Below are 9,024 nucleotides of genomic sequence, written 5' to 3' on the forward strand. Positions count from 1 at the left end.
GAACTAGATCACTGGCAGGAAGGATGTGTAGGTCTCTTTCAAGGGTATGGCTCACCAGTGACTCTTTTTCTCATTCTTTCTGCTTCCCACTCACCATGAATTGAACAGCTTTACTCCACTATGCATCCACTACCTCGATGTTCTGCTTCAGTACAAGGCCAAAGCAATAGGGCAAAAGGGTCACAGACAGAAATCTCTGAAACTATTAACCAGTAAATCTTTTCTCTTTTTAAATTGTTTCTTTCAGTATTTTGTCATGATAATAGAAAAGTGGATGACATAATCATAGTTACTTTACTCTTGGTACCAAAATTTGTATTAGTTATCTTTTTCTGCATAAAATACTTATTCCAAAACTTTGTGCCTTAAGATAGAAATTTTTACTTATCTTCCACAGTTTCAGTGGGTCAAGAATTTAGGAATGGATTAGTCAAGCAGGTTTTGTACAGAATTTCTCATGGCCCATTACAATCAAGATGCTGTATGATATAGTTAAGATCATTTGAGACCATCTTAGAGTTAGACTACAGACCAATTAAAAATAAATACGTTTGTGGATTTTTTTTAAATAACACTAGCTACTGAATGCTAGGCAAGCACTCTCCCATTGACCTCTTTTCCCAATCTTATATATTTACTTTAATATCTAATTTTCATTTATTATTTTATAGTTATAGTCACAGTTTGTATAATTTCCAATTTCTAGTAATCTGTATCTCCCTTAATTCAGATCAAGGATTTGGATTTATTTCATTGTCTCGTACTTTCCAGTTCATCTATTAGTTCATTGCATTAGGTATCCCTTCAACTGTATGTGTAACTTAGTCACATATCAAAACCTCCACTACAACTACATACCTTCAAGCCGTAATCACTCCCCCTGACATTATTGAGATAACCTTTTAATTTATCTTCCTGCTTCTCCCTTTGACTTCCTCTCTTAGCAATACAACACAACACACTTTATCATCTTAAAACTTTGCTTGACTCTTCCAATGGCTTCTTTGATCTTACCTTAAGAAAAAAGTACTTACATGTTGTATAGAAGTGTTTGTGATCTGGTTCTTGTTTACCAGTCTTAACACTTACCTGTCTCTCTTCGAAGCACTGTGCTCCATCTACAGTGACTTCTAGGCTCTTTATACATCATATCTTTGTATTGGCTGATCTTCTACCTGAACATTGTTTTCCTGGATGCATCACTTTTTTTGATGTACAATACAGGATATGTTTTTTTTTATTTTATTTTTTTCTGTTATTTACCTCCTACTCTTTACTAAACTCTAATCTCTAGAAAGGCAAGAGTGTTGTTTTGTTTGTGATGATATTCCCAGCATTTACTTCAAAGCTCAGAACATGATAGGTAGTCAAAAAATATTTATGGAGTGAATGGATATACAAATAATGGATAAACAACAGGTTTTTTGAGAGGTCAAATAAAGATTAGGATTGTATGGTGTTGTGGTCAAGAGGAAGCAAATATTTAAAAAAAATGATGTGATTGCGTTAAATGCTGTAAAAAGATAAAAATACATGTAGTGAAATATTACATGATCCCCCAAATATGTACACTATGTACACTCACTTTTTGACTTATCAGTTTAAATATTTTAAAATAATAAAAGAGAAATGGTGATATAAAGCAAAGGTCTGAATAACAACAGGGCATGGGGGTGAGGGTCATATCTGATGATTATTTGGTAAGGTATTTAGTGTTGTTGTAAAAGAAAAATCATTAAATATACTTTTGAGAAAGAAGATTACAGAAGTAAAGGAGAAACTGAAAGAAAGAAAAGAGAGAACAGTGGGGGCGAGGGATGCTAATATTGGTTAATCAGTTAAGAGTTTAGTCTTTGGAGTCATATTTTATGCATCCAGTACTTGCATGATTTGGTGCAAGTTGCCAAAATTTAAGGATCATAATATTATCTACTACATTACTTGTATTTTTGCTGCTATGATAGAATATGGTGACAAAAAGCAGCTTAGAGGAGATACCGGCTTTATATTGGCTTATGGGTCCAGATAAGATATTGTCCATCATGGTATGGAAAGTACAAGAGCAAGAATATGAGGTTGAGTTGGCAGTCAGGAAGCAGATTAATCACATTTCATTCACACACAGGAAGCAGAGGGAGAAAAAAAAACAAGAAGTGGGCTAAACCATAAAAACCTCAAGCCCCAATGCCTACTTCTTCCAGCTTTACCCTCTACAGATGACATAGCCTTCCCAAATGGTATCACCAACTGGGGAATGAGTGTTCAAATACATGATGCTATGGGGGCTATTTCTCAATCAAACCCTAACATCTACCTTATAAAAATACTTATTCATTTATTTTGGCAGGATTTAGGATTGAACCTAGAGCCTTCACATGCTGGGCAAGCACTTAAACAATTGAGTGTTGTCCCCAGCCCAACCTCATAAGAATGACATGAGGATTAAATAAACGACTCACATACAGAATGTGAATTTCAAGCCAGTGAGATGTTTCAGCAGGTTAATGCACTTGCTCCCAAGCAAGCCAACTAGAAGTCAATCCCTGGGACCCATGAGGGGTAAGGAAAGAACTTATTCCTGCAAGTTTTTCTCTGACCTCCACACTCAATAAATCAGTGGTTCTCAACCTGCAAGTCTCAATCCCTTTGTGCCGATTGACCCTTTCACGGGGGTCCTTTAAGACCATCAAAAAACACAGACATTTACATTACGATTCATAACAGTAGCCAAATTACAGTTATGAAGTAGCAATGAAAATATTTTTTATGGTTGGAGGTCACCACACCGTGAGGAACTGTATTAAAGGGTCATAGCATTAGGAAGATTAAGAAGCACTGCAATATATAAACTTCGCTGTTTTTAAAGGAATTTTACTTTGAAGCATTTGTTTAATAAGAGATCTTACATCCTTTCACTAAGAATAGAACCTTAAAAGAAGTGTCAGGGTTGAGAAAAGCTCTATTGTGTTTCATGGCTTTTAGTGTATGCTAGTATGTGATCATTATTCTTTAAAGATATAATTTTGCTGGTTGGGGTGGCACACTCCGTAGACCCTGCACTCAAGCAGCAGAGTCAGGTGAATCTCTATGAGTTCAAGGCCAGCCTGTTCCAGGACAGCTAAGTCTATGGAGTGAGATCCTGTTTAAGAAGATAAATTTATTTATAATTATATGTATTCGTGTGTGTCTGGGTGTAGGTTTGGGCACATGAGTAAAGTGCCGAAAGAAGCCAAAAGAAGGTAGCAGATCCCCCCTGAAGCTGGAGTTACAGGCAGCGGTGAGCTTCCAGACATGGGTGCAGGAAATGGAGCTTGGGTTCTCTGCAAGGGCAGCACATACTCTTAACTGTTTTGCCATCACCTCTCAAGTCCTATGATTGGTCTTAAAATCTAAACAGAATAAGGTAGTGGGTAGAAGAGAGTAAAGTAGAAAGAAACGAGTAGGTAAAACAGAAGTGAATAATTCTTGACACTCCTATAATGAGTACTTGAATAAAAAAGATTACTTTATTGCCTTGACGTGGGTAAGGTGGAGAATTGAATGAGCAAGAGAATTTGAAGAAAAGAGGCAAAGTTTACATGTACTTAATAAAACACAGAGAGGTGATAGGTGTAGTTCAGTGGTAGAGTTCTTTCCTCCCATACCTGAGGCCTGGGGTTCAATCCCTAGTACCACAGAGAAGAAAAAGAAGTCAAGATGAAACACAAGGAACTAAGACTTATCCTGAGGGGATAAGAATGTGGGATTCAAAATGGTACAGAAAACCACTCAGTCTGTTGATTTCATCTTTGTTTGTAAGGCTCAGTCATTTCGATTAAAGTTTATCTACTTATTCAGTATTTTCCCTTCTCCACCACTATCAGATGGCTGCTTTGTGTGTGTGTCTAGGCAAGTGAGAGAACAGCTTTTTCCAAAAGATGGAGCCCATGATCTGGTAGAGTTTGTTTGCTTGTTTTGTTTTTTAAATGCCTTTAATCCCAGCACTCAAGAGGCAGAAGCAGGCAGATCTCTATGAATTCGAGGCCAGCCTGGTCTACAGAACTAGTTCCAGGACAGCTAGAAACCCTGTCTTGAAAAAACAAAAAACAAACAGAAAAGCACTCAGCAAGGTGTCAATGTGTAGCTCTGTGTGTGTGTGTGTGTGTGTGTGTGTGTGTGTGTGTGTGTGTGTGTGTGTGTGTGTCATTTTTTATCTTGCACTTCCAATTGTCACAAATGGGTAGGTAAATCACTGGACAGTTGTACCATACCAGTCAACGGAGTGATTTTTAGAAAACATTTTCTATGTCTCAGTTTTGTAATAGCTAGTCAACCTGTGGTTTGCTGTTCTTTAAAAAAATATATTTTTCAAACTTGATATTAGAGGATGAAGACTAGCCTGCTCACTTTCCTACCAGGACATTGGATGCACTTGCTTTCTACCACTGTGGAAATGGAGGGTGATAAAACAAAACAAAACAAAATTTTGACTTATCACTGCCTTGTTTTCCCACTGTTATTACTTCACTCCAAGTTGCCTAGCTCTATTTGTTGTTTTGAATAAGCCGAGGGAGATAGAAGGTGAAGGAAAGAAATGTTGGGTCAGCCTTTACATTTGAAAATGTTTTTTTTGTCTGATAAATCCAATCACCATCAACAACTGCAAGTACTTTGAGAGTAGCTCTAAGGTCACAGGGATGATTTGAAATGTCACTGGTGGCAGATTTATCAAGAGAAAAAGACAGCATCAGTGGGAAATTACAAGACAGCTGGTTATCTAGAGCGTTTCCTCACATGTTTGCTAAATTCTAAGACATGAAAACACTAACGAAATATGAAATTACATTTTTTTCATGTTGGATTAAGATAGGGTAGTTAGAGTTGCATTTTTACATGCTAAATACATGCTGTAGAAAACAAATATTTATCACATATCCTGGTTCACAGGTACCACTTTTTGCTATTGACTACATGGTGAAGTTGCTGGACCCCCAATAGTGATTGTTCCTACGGGAAATATCATTCATGTTATGATCATTCAAGTAATGCAGCAAGCGATAAGGATCACATAGATTTTGTTTCTCTTGCAAAATTTATGCATCCCTTGAATCCACACCTTAAAGGTATTTACCCACTGGAGAGTCTTGATTGGAATCAGTTGAAGAATGATAGCTTCCTCACAGGCAGGGAGGAGATTCAAATCCTTGGGAAGTACAGACCTATTAAAAACCCAGGTGCTTCCAGACTTGCAGAAAGTATTTCCGGACAGAGATGGGAAGAGGGAAGAGAAGGCTAGAAGTGAGTTTATATTTGAAAGAAACATGTCTTTAAAAGAAAAAGCACTTCAAGGTGTTAGAGAAAGACTATTTGAAACCTTCAGGAAACTGCTGGTCCTTCTGAAATGCAGCCGAGCAACAAGAAAGCATGTAATAATAATAATCCATGATCACAAGAGAACTTTATGTGGCTTAAGAAGCATCTCTAAAGCTGCTCTGTAAGGTGAAGTGGCCCTGGGTATATATGTCACAAGGCAGCTTAAGAAACTATAGCATTTGCCTGATAGATGAGTCAATGCCAAACTGTAAGCCTGAAAAACATATGTAAGAGCAATACTAAATGGACTCAGTAGGTTGTATTTATAGACTTATTTATTTTTATTGTATTTGTTTATATGGGTGTTTCACCTACATGTATGTCTGTGTACCATGTATATGCCTGGTGCCCACAAAGATAAGAGGGCATCAGGTCCCCTGGGATTGGAGTTACAGATGATTGTGAGCCACCATGTGGGTGCTGAGAGTCCAGCCATGGTCTTTTGCAAGAGCTTTTAACCACTCAGCTGTCTCTTCATTACCTGTATTTAAAGATGATGTGTATTAAAGTATAAGAGGCCATGAAATTAGAAGGAGTTGGATAATGTGGGAGGTGTTAGCAGGAGGAGAGGGAGAGGGAAAATGATGTCAATCCATTATTCATATAAAATTCTCCCCCCCCAAACACCTCTAAGAATTGATAAGAAAATATTGTTGAACAAAATTTAAAGAGAAAATACAACATTCAGCTTTTCTTGGCTCTGTAATTTTTGTTTTGTTTAATTTATTTGCTTGAGATTCACAAAGTGAGTGAATGAGCTCCATAACTAATTCAATGACAATGTCAGCAAAGGGGATGTTTGGATAGGGCTATAAATTGGTACAAAGCTTCTGAAGGGAATTTGTCATTAAATTTTCAAGGACTTTAAAACCATAGTAACCTTTGACTTCATATCACCACTTCAAAAAATTCATTTTAAGAAATAATTCAGTGTGCATAAAGGTTTTGTCCACAAGATCAGCAATCCGCATCTCCTCTCCTGCCTCTCATTAGAGATGCTAACGGACACAGACTGAAAGACAGTCTCAAGTCAGTGAAAATCACCTATGATGCCACCCAGAGACAATCACTCTAACACTCTTCTCAGTGTTAGTTTGAGACTATAACACATTATCACAAATGTATACAATAGCCCAAAGGTCATCTTTATTGAAACAGAATCACAGGACTTTGCTCCCTCCAGCTCCTCCCAGCTCCCTCCCTTGAGCCCCTTCCACAACCCCTAGTGGATAGCCTCTTTTTCTTGGAGTAGTTTTGTTACACAAAGGTTTTGATCTGTAGTCATGTACCACAGAAATCTAATGGAGGGCTTATTTGTCTAGAGTCATGGTGTTGGTAGTACTGCATTCACTTTACTTCTAAAGGTCTAGAGAACAATTCATGGCCTTCCTTTTTCAAGCTTCTCTAGGCAACTGCAATTTCTTGGCTAATGCCATCTTTCCTCAAAGCCAGCCATGTTGTGTTTATCCTCACCCTTCTTAGACAGGCACATCTCCTTCTGATGGCTGTGAGGTGTCTACATAAAAAAAAAATTAGATTTTATTTGTATGCATTTGAGTGTTTTGCCTTCATGTATGTTTGTGTACATATGCCGTCAAGATCAGAAGAGGGTGTCAGATCCCTTGAATGTGGAATTATGTATGTTTGTGAGCTCCCATGATGGTGCTGGGAACCAAACCTGGGTCCTCTCTCTGCAAGAGCAACAAGTTCTATTAACTGCTGAGCCATCTCTCCAGGCCAAATTTCAACTTTTAAAGACAGATAAAACTGTCTTTAAAGATCACTCAGACAATTCAGGAAAATCTTCCCATCTCAAGGTTATTACAATTTTTCATTTCTGCCAAATTCAGTTTGCCATGTAAATTAATACATTCACAGTCTTTGGGAGTGATGGAATGGACATCTTTGGGTATAAGCACACCACACAAATATATTCATGTATATCCCAAAGTTTTTCTCTAAAGTTGGGAACAAGTGATCATTTTATTTTGCTATTTTTCTACTTATATTTTAAGAATTCTCTGTGTCACTACATGTTTTTGAAAGCATGATTTAATCCATGTTGCATAATACTTAACTTTAGGGCACTACTGTAATTTAATTAAAAATTTCTCTACTTTTAGACCTGTAGGTTACTTTCAGTATTTCTTAAAACCTAATTTAAAATTGTTTATGAATATCTTCCCATAAATCTTCATGGACGATTCTAATTAACCTCGGGATAAAATCCTGGGAGTAGACTTATTCGATGAATGTTTAGAGAAATATCCCTTGAGATTCAGTATTCCAATAAATATTTTGTTAATACCTGATATACTTTTTTCTCATGTATTTTTACTTTTTAAAATTTTTTTCTGCTAAACAATAGTTTATTCATTCCATTAGAGAAGTAGGTAAACTTCAGTTTGCAAAACCAATGTAAATATAATTTTGAAGAATTAGAATATCTTCAAGAAATCAGACACAGCTTAACATGGGGTGATGTCTACTGAGGAAGGTCACTTTCCTCTAGTATGTGAAAAGTTAATGAGATACACTTCCTTAGTCATTGAGGAAGGAATTTTCTTTCTTGATTAACTGATACTATTTCTTTCTTTCTTTTCTTTCTTTCTTTTTTTTTTGGTAGTTCTTTTCCCTTCTCCTTTCATTAGTTTCTCCTTTCCACGGAGCTTCTTTAGACGGCTTTGCTCATCCTTAAAATCCTGATGCTCATCTCTGTAAAGTCCAAGGAAATGGAGTGTGCCCATGAGCGCAAAATACATGTTGTGATTTGGATACCAGTCATAAGTCTCTTCTTTTTTGGCCAAGGGCTGCTCACTAACATATTCACCACTTTCATGGACTTTGAAGCAGTAGGCCTGGGCACTTCACCAAAGATCCCAGCACTCAGACAAGACATAGGCAGTGCGTATTCTGTGTCTGATCTTGCTCACGTGCGTTCCAGAAAAAAAGCATTCTCAAAATTTTATGTGTATGTGTGTGTGCCGCGTGTGTGAGCATACCTACGGAGAACAAAGAAGAGGACATCAGATCCCCTAAAACTGGAGTTGCAGGAGGTTTTGAGCCACCTGACCAGTGTTGAAAAATGAACTTAGATCCCTGCAAGAGCAGCAAGCTCCATTAATCATTGAGCCATCTCTCTAGCCCTCATAGTCTTACTTCTTATTAGCATACATTCACTGTACATAGTGCTGGGTTCCATAAAGACAGCTTCTTTCAACTATATCATATACATCAATCCCACGCCTCTCCGTTTTTCCTCTCACTCTCTTTATCCAAAAGTTTGCTTCCTTTTACCAGTCTCCTGCTTTTGTGATATGCACGCATGTGTTTCATTTTTTTAATTATTTAATTATTTTTATGTGAATGAGCAGTTTGCCTTACATGTACGTCTGTGCACCATTCTCACGCAGTGCCTGTGAAGGCCAGAAGAGGGCGGCAGATCCTCTGGAACTGGAGTCAGACGATTTTGAGACACCAGGTGGGTTCTGGGAATCGAAAGAGGGTCCTCTGGAAGAACAGTCAATGGTCTTAACTGCTGAGCTCACTCTCCAGGGGCTGAGTGTTTCAACTTAATCTATGGTAGAAAGGGTGTGTTGAAGTTTTCCATTTCAGTTGTTTTCTTCTCATTGTCTTGGAGGCACAACATATGATGGTTCTCAGATATTTACA

At 37.5% G+C, this 9,024-nt stretch overlaps 1 pseudogene; it reads right to left on the minus strand.

Moving 5' to 3' along the window:
* Nucleotides 1-7,925: 7,925 nt before the first annotated feature.
* Nucleotides 7,926-8,755, minus strand: LOC102928844 (small ribosomal subunit protein mS33 pseudogene; annotated as a pseudogene).
* Nucleotides 8,756-9,024: the final 269 nt, after the last annotated feature.

Source organism: Peromyscus maniculatus, chromosome X (genome assembly GCF_049852395.1).
Source record: "Peromyscus maniculatus bairdii isolate BWxNUB_F1_BW_parent chromosome X, HU_Pman_BW_mat_3.1, whole genome shotgun sequence".
NCBI classification, from domain to species: Eukaryota; Metazoa; Chordata; class Mammalia; order Rodentia; family Cricetidae; genus Peromyscus; species Peromyscus maniculatus.